Source organism: Kogia breviceps, chromosome 19, assembly GCF_026419965.1.
Source record: "Kogia breviceps isolate mKogBre1 chromosome 19, mKogBre1 haplotype 1, whole genome shotgun sequence".
Taxonomy (NCBI): domain Eukaryota; kingdom Metazoa; phylum Chordata; class Mammalia; order Artiodactyla; family Physeteridae; genus Kogia; species Kogia breviceps.
This window is the reverse complement of record NC_081328.1, coordinates 41,934,313-41,952,181: the sequence shown is the minus strand read 5'-3', so window position 1 is coordinate 41,952,181 and position 17,869 is coordinate 41,934,313. Positions and strand designations below refer to the sequence as shown.

The following is a 17,869-nucleotide window of genomic DNA, read 5'->3' as shown; positions in this document are numbered from 1 at the left end:
GTGATCTGGGAAGGGAAGTGGAATTAGGGAGACTTTCTCTTGTTGTGTACATTTTTGTTTTATTATACTGTTTTCTAAACATGTGTTTATAATCTGACAAAAAGTAATAAACACATTCCGCTTTTGGCAAAACAAAGCACCCTGTGACAAAGTCAAGGATTTGTCCCACAGTGTGAGGCCCCTTTTATTCACAAATCACGGACTGCCTGAAGGCACCGGCATGGCTGACGGGTCAAGGTGACCAAGAGGCTTAATACTGATTCTAGGCGTCAGTGTGATGTGTTCAGCTACATCTGTGATCAACCATGAAGACAGAGGCCGCTTCGGGGGGACGATGTGTGCGGGGTGTTCTTAACCTGGGGCCGGAGGAACACCACCAGAGGTGCCTGATGGGGGCAGCAGGGGAAGCCCTATGGAGCCAGTGATGGCTCCTGGATGGGGAAGCTTCACACACTGGGAGGAGTCATGACGCAAAGAGATGGGGTTCACTAACAGCTGACATGCAGCCTTTCAGGTACACATTTAATGCAGAGAGCCAGGGACACCTGGACATAGCCCTCTGATGTCACAAACCCTTGCCGATCACAAGTGTGATTCTCTAAGATCCAGTGAAATGTCTAAACACATCGGGGGGCTGTAATTGTTTATGTATTTATATCTACCTTGTTCCGAAAAAGGATTTAGAGAGAAGCAGGGAGGTGAGGAGCCCCACCAGAGCTGAAGACACAGCCTTACGAGCCCTAGAAAAGGTAACTTCCCAATGCAATGTGCGCAGTAAGGGTCCATGGCCATGTCACAGTATACAAATACAGGTTCTTGGGCTTCCCTGGTGGCGCCGTGGTTGGGAGTCCGCCTGCCGATGCCGGGGACGCGGGTTCGTGTCCCGGTCCGGGAGGATCCCACATGCCGCGGAGCGGCCGGGCCCGTGAGCCATGGCCGCTGAGCCTGTGCGTCCGGAGCCTGTGCTCCGCAACGGGAGAGGCCACAACAGTGAGAGGCCCGCGTACAGCAAATACAGGTTCTTTTTATTTAGATAAAGGGGAAACCAGACAATTTTTTTTTAAAAAAAAAGGTTGTATGCGTTTTTGTTTTTTTAAGAAGATGTTGGGGGTAGGAATTAATTAATTAATTTTTGCTGTGTTGGGTCTTCGTTTCTGTGCGAGGGCTTTCTCTAGTTGCGGCGAGCGGGGGCCACTCTTCATCGCGGTGCGCGGGCCTCTCATTGTCGTGGCCTCTCTTGTTGCGGAGCACAGGCTCCAGACGCGCAGGCTCAGTAGTTGTGGCTCACGGGCCTGGTTGCTCTGCGGCACGTGGGATCCTCCCAGACCAGGGCTCGAACCCGTGTCCCCTGCATTAGCAGGCAGATTCTCAACCACTGCTCCACCAGGGAAGCCCCCAAACCAGGCAATTTTGCTGCATCTATTGAGGTTGGGAAAGTAGTTTCAATATTTATCAATAAAACTTCTCATTAAAATTAAAATAAGAAAATGCAAATATTATCCAGCATGGGACCCTGGGTCATGCTCCCTTATTTGGATAAACTAATTATGCTTGGCAAAGTGGAGTACAGTGGAAAACAGAAAATTTATGGAGTGAGGAAATGATCTTGAAAGAAAGAATTTCAACACAGCTTTGGAATGAGATCCAATCCAGGCGTACAAATATCTGGATCAATTAAAACGGACACAGCAGAAATTCAGATCAGGGAGAAACAGGAAGTCAAAGCCAGGGGCGTATGTTTAGGCTATGGGCCCCCAAGTATGTATTTCAGAAAAAGCCCAGGCAGCCTCTGTTGGTTGCAAAATATTCATTATCCAGCAGAAAGGCCTGGACATTACGTTCAGAAACAGAAATTACAGTCAAGGAGGGAAGGAAGACAGAATGAGCAGATGAGAGAGAAAAAGCTGGCGAGAAAGAAGTACAAAGAACTTAGAAACATGATAGGAAATGAAATTCTTTTTGGAAAAGGAGAAAACACTACACCTGGAGTCACGCGTCCGGAGAACAGAGAGGAGCCACTGCCTCGGGGCCGTCGCCCTGCCCCCATCTGAGCTGCTTCTGGGTCTTCCTAGTGTCTTAGGAATTACCATCGAAGTTGAAATTGTACAGGAATACTAAAACACACTGAATTGTAACTTTAAAGGGATGGTTTTTATGGTACATGAACCATAATCTCAATAAAGATATTTTTAAACATTGCAAAAGAGGCTCAAAGTCAAATTTATGTTCTTTTGCTAAATCTAAAAATACAGATGCCCTCCAACCTTCCTGTGGGGAGGTGGAGCCCTCTGCCCGGGCGGGTAGAAAGCGGTTCTCTCTGAGGAACAGCGGAGATGAAGCAGCTTGTACACAAACCTTCTCTCTGCTGGGCCATCCAGCTTTGGCTCAAATCTAACCCCTGGGGGAGTCTGTGACAAACAAACCACGAAGGTGGCTTTGCATTGTTTGTATGATCTGAGCTTTTCCTTCAGGTAGGCAACGACCCCACCCCATTCAACAGTCCTGGCCTTTGTTGAACAGGGGGTTGTGGCCCACCAGGGTGCAGAGGGGCACCAGGAGAAGCGCTGGGCCGAAGGGCACCTTCCCAGGTGGACCGGGCTGTCGGGGGTGGGGGGGGTGGCAGGTCAAAACATCTTTGCAGGGGAGGTGCAGCGTCCTCCCTGTTAAAACCAGGAGTTGGATAAGCACAGCAAAAAGAGGGAAAATGAACAAATGAACTGCTTGCTTGGGAAGGCTGCTGTACTGCAGAGATGGAGTATGGGTGTCTTAGCGGCCCCTCCAGGCCAATGAGCCCAGGCAGCATTCACCATCCTGTCCCCACATAGCTCAGGGCAGGCAGAGGCTGAGAGAGGCAGGGCTTGCTGGGGAGGTGCCTTGGGGAAACAGAAACATCACAACTCCCTCACTTCCAAAGAATTCACCACATCTCCCTGACTCTACTTCCAGGATGAGGCTGGAAACTCATGTATTCCCGAGACATGGGTAAGAATCTATTTCCTCCCTGGCCTCCTTCCACTCAACACTTGGGCTGGTCTTTCCTGTTGCACCTGTCACATCATACTCTAATTGTACCCATGAGTCCCTCCATTAGAATGCAAGCTCCTCGAGGGTGGAGACTCTCCTGTACTTGTTTTTTTTAAACCACTGTAAACAACTCAGTACTTAGTGCAGTGCTCGGTAGGGGGTCTGTGCTCAGGATGAAAGAAAGAATGACTGTGAACTGAAAGTCGCCTCTCACACTTCTTCGACCCTAACTTCTACACCTGCGCAGTCGCGCGACCTTAACTGCTATACTTGTGCAGTTGTGCGATGCTAACTGCTACACTTTCTCCACCCCAGGCCTTTGCCAGGGCTGGTCTCCCTGCCAGGGAAGCCCTCTCCTCCACATCCCCTCCCCTTTGTCTGGCTAACTCCTACTCAAGCTTCAGGCTCTATCAAAGCAGTCACTGCTTCTAGAAGCCCTTCCTGACTGCCAAACTCCCTCGACTGTGCCCCTCACAAACACTTGCCGGGTGCTGTAATCCTCTGGGACGCTGACGCCCTGAGGATGGGAGGGCCACAGCCACCTCCTTCACCATCATGTCTTCAGCACCTGGTCCCTCACCTGGCAGGAGGAAGGCCCCAATAATGCTGCTGAACCAAGGAGTTGGGGGGCAGGGAGATGGGTTCCCGTGGGATGGCAGAGGAGAGGTGGCAACATTAATCGATGACACTTTCCAAGCTCATTGTCAGTTGCAAATCTGACAGCAGACCTGTTCTCTTGTGTGGGCTACCCCAGCTCCCTGGATAACTACCTCTCACACCCCATTGGAGAGAATATTCCTCCGTGGTAGGGGAGGGAACTCAAATTGTCTCCCCACTTTGCAAACCTCAAGTGACCAAAATAAATGAGATATAACTGCTGAGTCATCTGGGCTTTGGGTTAACCAGGGATGACCTTGAATTTGTCATCAAGGTCTCTCCCACTGTGGTTCCTTCTCCTCCCCCCAAAACAGACTTGTTGTCCAGGCATCTGTCTGGGTGCCCCAGCTTGACTAGGTCAGAATCATAGAATCCTGGGTTCTAAGCTTAGAATGGACCTTAAAGAAAGAGGCCCTCGACAGCACAGAGAGGTGAAGTAACTCGCCCAAAGTCACACAGCTAGTCGACAGTGAAGCCAGGATTCAAACCTAAGTCAGGAGCACATTTCACTGAACACACCCCAAGTAAAGCAGAAACCATTGTTTTCTAAGCATCAGATCCATTTGACCTTGATACTGAAGGTCAAATGCAGTTCTGTTTACTTAGAAAATACCACAGTGTTTTTGCCATAAAATTAGAAACTTGTAGTATAGAGACCGTCATTGCCCCTTTTCATAGATTTTACTACTCTCTGTTCTCTTAGAGTCTCCACCACAATCTTAGGACATTGCATCTCTGCTTCCTGTCAAGGAGAAGGAAAACATCTGATTCCTTAAGGTTACACAAACAATGAACAAAAATACGAGAAAGTGAGTTCATTGAGAACAGAGTAAAGATCACTGAATGCCTCTTTCCACTGAAGGAAAAAAAGGACATCAGAATCTGAAACATACTCTGAGGGAACCCTCGCCAATGCAGGCCCTGCAGGAACTCCAGGGTCCTTCTCAGATGTGGTCCCAGGGACATTTTGGGAGTGGGTATGCCTGCTTTGTGACTGGGTCCTCGGAGGCTCAGGATGAAGCCACATCGTATGATTCTCTGTCACCCACACTTCAATGCCTCAGCTCAAGAGAAAGAGCAAAGTAATTAGAAACCTCCTTGTAAAAGACCATTTGCAATTAAAGAGCACTGTCCTTTCCTTTGCATCCTGGGGCTTATTGTTTAGAAAGTATTTTCCAGGGAGCCATGAAATATTGATTTATAAGCAATATCCAAGGGACAAAGAATGTCTAAACACCTTAAGCCTGTGATTTAAAGGCTTGTTCTATGTGAAAGAATGCAAGATGAGATAAGATACTGCAAAAGGGCTGCAAAGAAGCTGATTTTATTTAGTAAAATCTGGTTAAAAATGTGCAATGAAACTAAGGATATTACAAATATGATTCAGATTACTTGCATCTTAATTTACACATTTATACCACCTCTTCCAGATCTTGTTGGAAAAGATTAGTTATTAAATCTTCTTTGATTAAGTAAAAATATGTATTTGCATTTAGTTAATGTGGTAGACAGAAGAACAGCATCTTAAAGATATCCATGTCCTAATCCTCAGAACCTATGAATACTTTGTTACTTTATGTGACAAAGGAGGGTTAAGGCTGCAGATGCAATTAAGGTTGCTAGTCAGCTGACTTTAAGATTATTCTGGATTATCCAGGTGGGCCCAGTGTAATCACAAGGGTCCTTACACGTGGAAGATGGTGGCAGGGGAGTCAGTGTCCAGAGTGACGTGATTTGAGAAAGACTCAACCAGTCAAACTGGCTTTGAAGATGGAAGGGTCCATGAGCCGAGGAAGCTGGAAAAGGCAAGAAAACAGATTCTCCCCCAGACCCTCCAGAAAGGAATGCAGCCCTGCCATCACCTTGATTTTAGCCCAGTGAGACCTGTATTGGACTGCTGCTACCTCCACAACTGTCAGATAAAACAGTTGTGCTGGTTTAAGCCACTACATTTGTGGTAGTTTGTTACAGAAGCAAATAGAAAACGACCAGTTAATTTCTGTAAGTCTGCTCATTAAGGTGGACCAGCACATTAATAATGACAACTCGATTTTGGGAAAAGAAAGGAAAGAAATGGACGTGGACGGTGCACCTGCCATGTGGCAGGCATTGTGTGAGGCCTCGTAGTACAGACCACACAGTCTCCTCCACCCTCTGGCCAGGTAGGCATTGACAGCACCGGTGTGCAGCCGACAGCTCTGAATCTCCAAGAGGTCAAGGTGCTAACGCTTCGGCTGGTACAGTGGCCGAGCCAGGGTGTGAATCAGGTTTGTTTGCCTCCAGAGTGCTTTCTATTTGACGGTGTCGCCTTCCTTTCCACTCAAGCTAAATGGTACAAAAAGCCCACAGGGCCTGGTCTGTCTCCCTGTGCACATGGACAGCCCCAGAGTGGTGGCTACACCCTCTCCACATGCCCTGCTGGACCCCCCTCCTCCCTTCTTCCCCGTGTCAGCACCCACCGGCTTCCCGGAGGGAATGGGGCTGGAGACCAGGGCAGTGGCTGGAGGGGGCTTCTCCCCACAGTTCTGGCCCTTCCACAGTCCCACCTTCTGCACTGTCCACTGGAGGGGCACAAAGACAGAAGCACAACGCACCTGAGCCTGTGCAGGAAAGAGAAAGTGACGTGGGGGTGGGGGGTTGGGTGTCTGACCCATGACTCACGCTTAAGGACAGCTGACTGACATGCTCTCATACCACATTATGTATTTGCAGACCAGGAGTGGGCATGTGCGGCTCAGGGAAGACTCCTTTTCCACTTTGAATGGTGAACTGGATGGAAGAAAGCTCCTCTCCCAGGTGGGGAGAGATGGGATGGGAGTCATCTCTCTGGGCGTCTCACGCTGCTAGACAGCCCCAGGCTGCTAGACAGCCCCAGGCATGCACACCCTGTGTATCTAGGTGGTTCTCGATGCCTCCCGAGAGTTCGGGGAACACACCTGAGATTTGCTCTGAGCGCTGTCCAGATGTCGGTAGTTAATGATGCGATGAGGAGAGCGCCTTTTCCAACCAATGGACAAAATCCAGTTAATTAAGAAGAGCAATGTTTTGTGCTTAAAAGGCACAAATTCAGACCCATCCATTAGTCTCTTCAGTTTAAGACCACTTTTAAGTCAAAGCTGTCACGCTGAGGCTGTAAGAAGCATCTATTATTAACAAACAGAGAGAAAAGTGGGCTCCTAAGTAACGGGCTCACCAATCACCACACGCTTGGTGGTGGATTTGGGAGCTAATTCAGACATGTCAGTTGTGTAATAAATAACGTTTACAGCAGCTTTCAGTGTATAAAATGCATTACTAACGCTGAGCTTAGGGGCTGTGTCTATGTGCACCGTGCCCATGCATGTGCATATATGCCCTCCAGTCTCAAAGGCATACCTTTGGGCAGGAGGGTAAGTCAGGCAGGGAGAGATGATATAAACAGGACAGAGCAAACCCACTGGCCCAGCCCTTGCTGAGCAGCTGGGGAGACCTCAGGGACCAGGGCAGTGAGCTGACTATGAGAAAGTCATGTACCAGCCCCCAGCGGGAGCAGATGTGGCCCCTGCCCTTGGATATAGTCAGTCTGGACGGGGAGATTCATATGCAAATACTGAACGACACAGGGATAATTTCAGGGCAACCCCATGGTCAATTCCATTTTCGGAATGCTGCCTCCCATGGGTGGGGGTCTCCAGGCTGGACAAAGGGATGGAAGACTTCTTGGGATCTGGCTTGGGACAGGAGACAAAGAGATAAATACAGTTCAAGGCCACAGGTCAGAAGAGAGAAGGCAGATTGGCTTGTGCCCCAAGAGTCTGTGATTCTGTGAGCTAAGTGTGGAATAGGTGCTAGAGACAAAGGTGTAGCAGCCGGAAAGAGATGGGGGTCAAGAAGGCTGGAGAAGGCTCTAGAAGGAAGATGAGCTTGAGCTAAGACTTGAAGGGAAGGCAGGCCTGGAGGGACAAACTCCTTCCTCTGGGCTGGAGAGGGGGTAAAGACAGGGTCATTATCAGGCAAGGGAGGGGGGGTGTCATCACCGGACGAAGGGACAGCATTGGTCAAAGGGGTGATGGTTGAGAGACTAGGCATTTTGGTGGAACCCAGTTCTGAGAGACTTAAGGCCAAGCGCCAGCTAGGAGCCCTGAGCCAACATCAGGGGAACAGCTCTCAATAGGCTTCTATGTGACAGTCCTGTTTGCTGGAATTTAACAAAGAACAAAGAGCATGCACCTCACACTTTTGGCTCTGGGGCTGGTGTTGGAGCTGTTAATTCCTGCAGAGCCCAAATTCCTGCACCGCCTCCAAGTTCAAAGGAGGTGCGGACGGTAAATAAACTGGCCCTGGCTGTGTGCTCACCTCTGACACCCTTTTCAGGGTGCTCCCTGGACCACGTGATCAAGCTGCAGAGAGGCCCTGGCCAGAACCTCCTCATTAGAAAAGGCCGCAGCAGCATAAAGGCTTGTGAGAAAGTTGAGGGCGTTGGGGAGGGAAGGAGAGGGAACAGTTGGGGCGGGGGGTTGAGGGAGGAGATAGCATCACGGTGCCTAGGAAGGGATGCCCAGAGACTCCTGACCGAGTGGAAAGGCCTCTTTGGAGGGACACTTCTCAGCACACTATTAGCTGTCAAGGTCAGCAGACCCCACGACCGTCAATTTTCAAATTCTGGTGACGGGCTCTGGGCACAGCAACCTTCCCCAGAGAGGTCCGCCCCGGAAGGCTGCAACTGCACGCGGTTACCTCCCCAGTCACGCTTACATCTTTCCAACCAGAAAAGGACAAAAGCATGATTATCTAAATAGAAATGTTACCTTTGCTTTTCCCAATTATTAACTTGTGGTTGTTAAATAGCTGATAGGATCAAAGGTCCTTCTAAGAGGGGGAAATTACACAGCCTCAGGTTCAGGGTCCACCTTCTGTCTGGTAAGGAGATGACTCCACTTTGCAGAGAAGGTAACAGAGGAGCTAAGCAAGTTGCCCAAAGTCACCCAGCTAGTCAACAGCCAAGCAAGGCAAGAAATTAGCTTCTGCCTCTGACACTGCTTTAATTTAATAGAGCGCTCCTTTGGCTGTACCACAGGCTCAGAAAACTGGTATCCATTTTTCAGAGGACTGTTGACTTTACATCAGCGTTGTTTTGTGCTCCAGCCCATGCCTGTTCACGTGCGGTCTCTAGACAGTGGCCGTCAGAAAGCAAAACGCTAGGAGGCGCCTGCAGAACACACATTCTCAACCGTATGGCTGATAATATCATTTGGGCAATTGTCCAAGAAAAGGTTAGTATTTTTTTAAATTTATTTACTTATTTTTGGCTGCATTGGGTCTTCGTTGCTGCACGTGGGCTTTCTCTAGTTGCGGTGAGCGGGGGCTACTCATCGTTGCGGTGCGCAGGCTTCTCATTGCAGTGGCTTCTCTTGTTGCGGAGCACGGGCTCTAGGTGCGTGGGCCTCAGTAGTTGTGGCTTGTGGGCTGTAGAGCGCAGGTTCAGTAGTTGTGGCGCACGGGCTTAGTTGCTCCGCGACCTGTGGGATCTTCCCAGACCGGGGCTCGAACCTATGTCCCCCGCATTGGCAGGCAGATTCTTAACCACTGCACCACCAGGGAAGCCCTATTATTTTTAAGTTAAATTAAAACCCACAATATAAACTACTCTGCCAAAAAGAACAAATGTATGCATCGTTTAGATCCAACACACTGCACTGAAATATCCTAAGGACTAAGGATCATAATTTAAAGAAACACACCAATAACACAAAGTATAAGCAACGAATGAAGCCTCTTTCTGAATTCAGAATAAATCTACTGCGAGTGGCTGGAGATGATATTATTCCTAAGAGAAACCTGCTAGAATTTACTGCAAGCTCACTTTCTAGCTCAACTGCTCACATCAACCTTCTCAAACCTAACATTTAATTGCTTGTCTGTTTTCTTTTATAAAGGAAGTCAATATAACAGAGCAAAAGTTCCATCGGAAACCATGTTAAGATGCAGAGATTCTTGGGTGCACGGGGAGAGCTGGTCCTGTCCAGGAAGAAGGTCAAGGGACCTGGGATCTAGCAAGTTGCCTCGGTTTCCTCAGTCCTAGGCGGATTGCCAGAGATCTTTTTTTTTCTTCTTCTTCTTTTTCTGGCTGCACTACATGGCTTGTGGGATCTTAGTTCCCCAACCGGGAATCGAATCTGGGCCCTTGGCAGTGAAAACATGGAGTCCTAACCACTTGACCACCAGGGAATTCCCGCCAGAGATGTTCTACCATCTCCCTTCACTACCAGGACCCAGGGCTGGATATAATACTGGGACCAAGTGAAGGGTAGAGGAAGGGCTGCACATGGCAAGCTAGCAAAGGGTGGACTGTCTGTAGAGAATCCAAAAACAGTAACAAACGGACGAAAAGTCCGCCTGATTTTTATGAGCGTCACGTGTTGGAAATCCTCAACAACGCCAGTGATAACATTCTCCTCCCTGAAAAACGTCTTTTTGGTCCAAGTTACAAACAATCGGTACTGATGTTGTTGACTGTCAATAATACATATTTAAGTTTCAATTCGCACGTGTAAAAACGAGTTCTTTACTAAACCTTGTCTTCTCCATGGGAGTCATTTGGGGAACTCCTAGTTACACAGTTGGCCCCAACATATGCAGAGTCGGCTACACACAGCTGTTTGGAGAGAAATCCTCAACTGTTCAGAATTTCAAGCCTGCTTCAGGTGACCTTTGCATTTCCAACCTCTGTGAGACCACATACTCCTGCATTTAAGCAGTAGATTCTAAGCTTGAACAGTGGTAGTGCCGTGATCGCAAAGAAGCTGAATTACTTCAATTCTGGCATTCCACATGGCTACTTGGAGATTTTATTTGTTTTTAAAATTGAAAACAGTGACACCGGATGTGAACTGCAAAGTCTATTACTTTTGCTCGGTAAGTACAATGTTTACTCCATACGTGACATATTTTACTGAGTTTGAATAGTATTTTTTTAAACGGAAATCTGTTCTTTAAAATTGTGAGTTTTAGCTTTTAAAACTAAAAATTAAGCAAGAAAGAGTACATCAGCGGTACGATTTAGTAGTTGCTAAATTATAGGCAACTTTTGTAGATGTCTCACTTTTATTAAAGTTCACCTAGTAGTAACAAATAATAATTTATGTAATCATTATATAAGGCTGCAACCAAAGGATCAAAACTCAGTAAAGAAAAAAAATTTTTAATAGTTGTGCTTTTTTTCCTTTTTTGTACTAATAATATTTACTTTTATTTTAAAAATCCTGGCATAATTACATGTACAGAGTTCAATAAGAGAAATATTATCTGTGTTTCTTTTCTGGCAATTATTATTATTGTTTCATTTCATGATTATTTCTTTTTTTTTAATAACTTTATTTATTTATTATTTATTTTTGGCTGCATTTTTGGGTCTTCGTTGCTGCACACGGGCTTTCTCTAGTTGCAGTGAGCGGGGGCTACTCTTCGTTGCAGTGCGCGGGCTTCTCATTGCAGTGGCTTCTCTTGTTGCGGAGCACGGGCTCTAGGCGCGCGGGCTTCAGTAGTTGTGGTGCCAGGGCTCAGCAGTTGTGGCGCACGGGCTTAGTCACTCTGCAGCATGTGGGATCTTCCCCGACCACGGCTTGAACCTGTGTTCCCTGCATCGGCAGGCAGATTCTTAACCACTGCGCACCAGGGAAGCCCTTCACGATTATTTCTGAAGATAATTTTGTCACATAAAGGAGGGGACAGTTAAATGGCTGGGTGTCAAGTGGCTCGGTACCTCTGTTCTGTAAAGTGGCATGTGATATGGCAGGGCAAACCCCTTCAACAATCAGTGAGTCTCAATCACCCACAGATCTACAACAGAATGAAGATTATTTTTTTTCCCCAGACCATCAATTTCCCTGTTAATCCCCTGTGTTCCTTTCTCTAAACACCACCTCACACAGCAGCCACAGTGACAGTGAATTCTACAATGTAAACTTCCATGATGTGAAGGTTTGTGATGACTTCACAGGGTCAGGGATGAGAAATCCAAGCAGGGCCCTCAGAGGGTGATGCTCCCAGCAAAGTCTGGCCCCTGCCCAGCCCTGAAACCAGAGGTTGGCCCTCTCAGCAGCCACAATGTGTGGTCCCTGCAGCTATGACCTACTTCCCAGTTACCGGCAGGGAACTGGGCAGCCGTGACGAAGCAAAATTAAGCGGATCTGAAGTGAGCTCATGCTAGAAGAAGTTTGAGCAGTGCGCAACTTTTTCTGGGGATGGGAGGCAGGCAACATGGATAGAGGAAGAGTTCAATCTTGGAAATTAAAAAATTAATCAGGGGGTCGTAGAAAGAACAGACTTTGGAGCCGAAAGATCTGGGCTCAAATTCTGGTTCTGCAATTTACTGTCTGTGTGATCTCGAGCAAGTGACAATCGTTCTGAGCCTCAGCTTCCTTATTTGTAATGTAGGGATATAACCCCACCTCTAGAGGCTGTCCTGAGATGAAGGAGAACTGTGTCTGTTCTCTGAGTAACTGGCAGTCGGTATCTTAGTTCTCTCTCTTTTAGTTTTCAACAATGACACAAAATATTCTACAGGGACAGAACCAAAGCCTGGTAGGGCCTAGGCAACCCATCTCAGGGCTGCATTGGTGGTCAGGCAGAGAAACACCTCTAAGAATGATGAGTATACCAAACTTTATCCAGGTAGGAACTTTGTTTGCCAAAAGGTGGATAGCTTGCCAGCAGGGGCTGGGTACCTATTACCAATTCCCCTTGGAGCCTGGCCTTCAGAGATCTGTTAGCTTTTTAAAAAAATATTTATTTATCTTGGCTGCGCTGGGTCTTACTTGCGGCATGTGGACTTCTTAGCTGCGACATGCATGTGGGATCTAGTTCCCCGACCATGGATCATAACCGGACCCCCTGCATTGGGAGCGCAGAGTCTTACCCACTGGACTACCAGGGAAGTCCCATAATGAAGGGTTTGTTTTTGTTCTGTGGTAGAACATTTATCGAGATCTTTCTATATATCCCTACTAAATAAGACACAAGTCTAGAGGTATGGGTGGCCATTTTTACCATCGCCTGGGGAAGACTATCTGAATAGTAGAAAGTAGAGCCAAGAGAGGGTGCATTCCAGATTCTTGGTGACATCATTTGGGTGACTGGATCCAGCTGTACCTGAACTGAGATCTATTCCTGAATTTTTAAAATCTGGAAACCAATAAATTATCTTTTGTGTTTATGCCAGTTTCTTTGGGCTTCTGTCAGTTGCAATTGAAAAACAAATACACCCTGGCTGAACCTTGAAATCCTGTATTCCCTATATGTGCCTCCCTCACCTAAAGTAACTTCTCCTTGTCTGTACAGTGGGTATAAATTATACCCTTCCCAGTCATTGGGCCTGCCCCATGTAAGGTGCATAATAAAGCTTGGTTGAAATTAAATATGAAATTTCACAAAATATGAAATTAACATATTATTACCTAAGCTGAATATCCTTAGCCTCCTGTCTTTTGGAGAGGTTTGGGGAGATTAAATTTTCAGAGATTGATTTATTCATTCAAGAAAAGTTGAGTGTTAAGCACAATACAGGTCACTGGTTCTCAAGCTTGTGCATTAAAATTCCCTACAGTGGGAATTCCCTGACTGTCCAGTGGTTAGGACTCAGTGCTTTCACTGCTGGGGCCTGGGTTCAATCCCTGGTTGGGGAACTAAGATCCTGCGAGCCGTGCGGCGTGGCCAAAAATAAAATAAAATTCCCTACAGTGCTTTAAAAAGATACCTATTGCTAGCTGGGCCCACCTCAAATTAGAATTCATTTGGCCTGGGATGGGCCTGGATATGATGAGTTTTAAAGGCTCCTCTGGTGGTTCTAATGTGTAGTTAAGGTTGGCAACCAGGGTGCAGCGGCTGGGACCACAGCAGTGACACAGACATGTCCTTGCCCTTGTGAAGGCACCTCATGAGGAAGATAGTCGACAATCAAGTGAGACAAGTTTCACAAGGAAAGGACAGCAGGTCATTGGAGTCTAAGATGGACACTTGCTAGTCTTGGGGGGTTGGAGAAAACGTCCCTTAAAAAGTGATGCTTAGGGCTTCCCTGGTGGCACAGTGGTTGAGAGTCCGCCTGCCGATGCAGGGGACACGGGTTCGTGCCCCGGTCTGGAAAGATCCCACATGCCGCGGAGCGGCTGGGCCCGTGAGCCATGGCCGCTGGGCCTGTGCGAGCGGCGCCTGTGCTCCGCAACGGGAGAGGCCGCACAGTGAGAGGCCCGCATACCGCAAAAAAAAAAAAAAAAAAAAAAAAAGTGATGCTTATACTGAGACCTGAAGGATGAGTACAAGTGAGCAAGGTGAAGGGAGAGGGTAGGAAGGAACATTCCACGCAGAGGGAACAGTGCATGCAAAGGCCCTGAGTCAGGAAACTGCAGAGAGTTTTCAAGGAACTAAAAGATGACCCATGAGGCTGGAAGATGAGGAAAGTGGTGGTGCCAGAGGTGTGAAGCCACTGGAATTCAGGACTTGTTTATTACTGCAGCATAAACCTGGCCTCGTTGACTAATACAAGTGGTTTTAGTAGAAAGATAGGGGGTGGAGTCCAGCTTGGATTCAGCTGAGGAGGGCAGGCATGTGGGGAGAAAATGGAGTTTGCAGAAGTGTTGATGATGCTTTAAAAAGAAATCTGGGGCTTCCGTGGTGGCACAGTGGTTGAGAGTCCTCCTGCCGATGCAGGGGACACGGGTTCGTGCCCCGATCCGGGAAGATCCCACATGCCACGGAGCCGCTGAGCCTGAGTGTCCAGAGCCTGTGCTCCGCAATGGGAGAGGCCACAACAGTGAGAGAGGTCCGCGTACCAAAAAAAAAAAAAAAAAAAAAAAATCTGTCTGGGAAGAGGAGGACAGAGCTAGTGTGGGGACTGAATGGGGGCATTTGTTTTGTTTTAAAGAAAAACAGCAAGGAGTCAGGAGAGAAGGAGAGAACAGAAACAGGAGAAGGTGGGAAATAAAAGCTAAGCAAGCTTCCTGAATGGTGGAAGAGGTGGAGGGATGGAATCCAGGGCATGGGGTGGGGGAGGGTCTGGCTTTAGCAGTCACCCAAGAGCTGCTGGAGAGGTACACACAGCGAACTCTGGCCAAGTACAGAACAGTGCTGAATTAGCATGTGAGGTGCTCTGGGCCGCCCACATAGGTCAACCCTGCAAAACACCTTGATCCCTGGGGGTACTTCCTAAGACTACCAAATCCCAGTATCCCCACAACATTTAAGGACCATTTGCCCACACAGAAAACAAATTAAATTGTCAAATCACACTGGTTGGGCTCCCCTGGTGGCGCAATGGTTAAGAATCTGCCTGCCAATGCAGGGGACACGGGTTCGAGAGCTGGTCTGGGAAGATCCCACATGCTGTGGAGCAACTAAGATCATGTTCCACAACTACTGAGCCTGCGCTGTAAAGCCTGCGAGCCACAACTACTGAAGCCCGTGAGCCTAGAGCCCGTGCTCCACAACAAGAGAAGCCACCGCAATGAGAAGCCTGTGCACTGCAACAAAGAGTAGCCCCCACTTGCCGCAACTAGAGGAAGCCCGCGCACAGCAACAAAGATCCAATGCAGCCAAAAATACATAAAATAAAATAAATAAATTTTTTAAAAAATAAATAAAGACTATGTGGTTAAAAAAAGAAAAAAATCACATTGTTTATGTTTCCAGCATTCCAAAAGAGAGCTCAGGGGTAGCCTGGTCCTCTCCCCTCCCCCAATCTTTTACTTTGAAATTTTCAAACTTATAGAAAAGTTACACAAATAATACAACCAGCACCTCTATATCCCTCTCCTAGACTCACCAACTGTTAATATTTGCAACATTTGCTTTCTCTCTGTCAGTCTCTGCATGTGTATGTATAATTATATACAAAACTTAATTTTAAACAATATTTTTCTTACTATAAAAGCAACACATGGGGACTTCCCTGGTTAGGGGAAGTCCAGTGGTTAGGACTCCGTGCACTGGCAAAGTATAAAGAAGTATGTACCTATAATCCTACCACAAGAAACATCATTATCATATATTTTTTGGGGTTTTTCCCATGCATTTTCTTTTTTCTTTCTTCTTTTTTTTTTTGGCTGCACCATGCAGCATATGGGATAGCCACAGGGATCGACCAGAGATCAACTCCCAACACCCCCTGCATTGGAAGCACAGAGTCTTAACCACTGGGCTGCCAGGGAAGCCCTCCCATGCATTTTCAAACACAGTCAAGATTATTTTGAGTATGCAATTTGTACCATACTCTTTTTTTTTTTTTTTACCATACTCTTTTATTATGTCAAGTATTTTCTCGATAATTTAAAATTCCATAGACATCATTTTCTAATGGCTACCTATATTCTACATAACCACTTCCCAGAGATTGGACATGTAGCTAGCTGGCTTTTGAAATTTCCTACTGTAAACACTGATGAACATCTTAGTATTTTCATCCTTTTCATGTTTCTAATTATTTCTTTAGGACAGATTCCTAGAAGCGAAATTCCAGGTCAAAGGGCAGCAAACATTTTAAAGCCTCTGTTTACATCCTGCCAAAGTGCTTCTTGGTAAGTGGTCCAAATTTTACTCCCACTAGCATTGTACGGGAGCAGACTTGAGTAAATGCTATTGTTGAATCGGGGAAGGACTGAGGGGCACAGATGGAGACAGGGGGTGACCCCCAAGGGGAGAACGCGTCACAAATCACATTCCACAGTGGAAACCAGGAGGGGGGGCCTGGAGAAACCCCAACCTCCCAAGGCCTCCCATTATTCCTGGCCCACTGCAGACACTCGAGACACGGTTCCTCCATGAATAAACAAATCCACAAACATGAATTTCTGCATTCCCATCACATGTCCTACACAAGATACAAAGAAAAGAAAATAGCGAGGGTTCATGGGGTGAACCGTGCCAGTGGGCACACAGGAGTCAAAACAAAATCCACCCCACGGGCAACACGGCAGGTTTTCTTAGGAAAGTCTGGCCTCTGCTTAGGCTGATCATTTACAGACTTTCCACCCCCACAAGACAAGCCCCGATCTAATTCAGCTCCCAAATCCAAGCAGCTACGAAGAGGCAGGAGGGAAGAGTCAGGGGTGAATTAAGTGCTACTCCCCCAGCATCGCCCAGGAAAGGGCAGTGACATTACCTAAGGAAACAGCGGGGGGTCTCTCTCGCAGCTGCTTCTCTGCCAGGAGCCGGTTGACAAAGAGTGGCTACAGGGACGCAAGGCAGTTTCCCGGTGCAGAGGTTTGCCGCGGACGTGCTGTCGCTCCATTGGGACGGTTTTCCATAAGCGACTCCTGGTTGTCTACGTGTGCAGGAGCAACCCCTACTGGGTGAGATGGGCTGAGCAGGGCCTGCAGGGAGGCTATGGGCACACACAGGCGCACACGTGTGATGGAATTGACGCGTTGTGCCCCCAGGGGCTGCATGGTCAGGGAGGGCGGACATGGCATCACAGTCACCCTGGGAGAAAAGCCAGGTCTGTGACGTCATGGAGTTCTGGGGCCTTTCTCCTCCTACTTTGCACACTGTTTTTTGGCCAAAGAGGAAGTGATGGAAGAACAGGCAAAGAAGAGTGGTGTGGAGGAGGCTGGGAAGCCAGCCCATCGCTCTCCAGTAAGCACCCCTCTACTCCCTAGGCCCTGATAATGGTGATGCACTGAGCGAAGGAGGCTTCAGAGGCCCAGGTGACTTGCACTCATGAGCTCTACACCTGCATCTGAAGTGGGCTTTGGAGAGTCCAGACTTTGAGCCCCTGATGGAGTGGTGAGGACGCTATATCCTGGTTTCACCATCTTGGACGAGGGGCTGCTTTCTCTCCTCTTTGTGTAGACCTGCCAGGCCTGTCTCACAGCTCTGAAGCAGAACTAGGGCTGGATCCCAAGGGAGAGCGGGCTTGGGTGTGAAGTGCAAAATAAAGGGCTTGTGAAATCCACAGAGAGTGTACTTAAGGATCTTTTAAATCTAAACCCTTAGCTAGTACTTGCTACATGCAAGGCTCTTTTCTATGCACTTTACAAATCTTAATTCATTTAATTCTCTTCCCAGCGCTATGAGGTAGGTACTGTCATTATTCCAATTTTATATGTGAGGAAACTGAGGCAGAGAGGCTGAATGACCTGGCCAAGTTCACACCACTAGGACACAGCAGGGCTGGGATTTGAGTCCAGGACACCTGGCTCCACAGTGTGTGCCTAGATCA

At 47.6% G+C, this 17,869-nt stretch overlaps 1 protein-coding gene across 25 annotated transcripts in view; it reads right to left on the bottom strand.

Annotated features, from left to right (window-relative positions):
- Positions 1-17,869, bottom strand: part of MAPT (microtubule associated protein tau) — a 100,997-nt gene that overhangs the window by 60,191 nt on the left and 22,937 nt on the right. Inside the window, exon 1 of one of the 25 annotated variants that reach the window (XM_067020930.1) lies at positions 16,811-17,007. The exons of 18 other annotated variants lie outside the window; for them this stretch is intronic. The gene's annotated coding sequence lies outside the window, so the exon portion shown is untranslated. Of the gene's footprint in view, positions 1-16,810; positions 17,008-17,869 lie in introns of those variants that run through there. 6 more of the 25 variants (XM_067020935.1, XM_067020934.1, XM_067020923.1 and 3 more) reach the window with 6 other exon arrangements.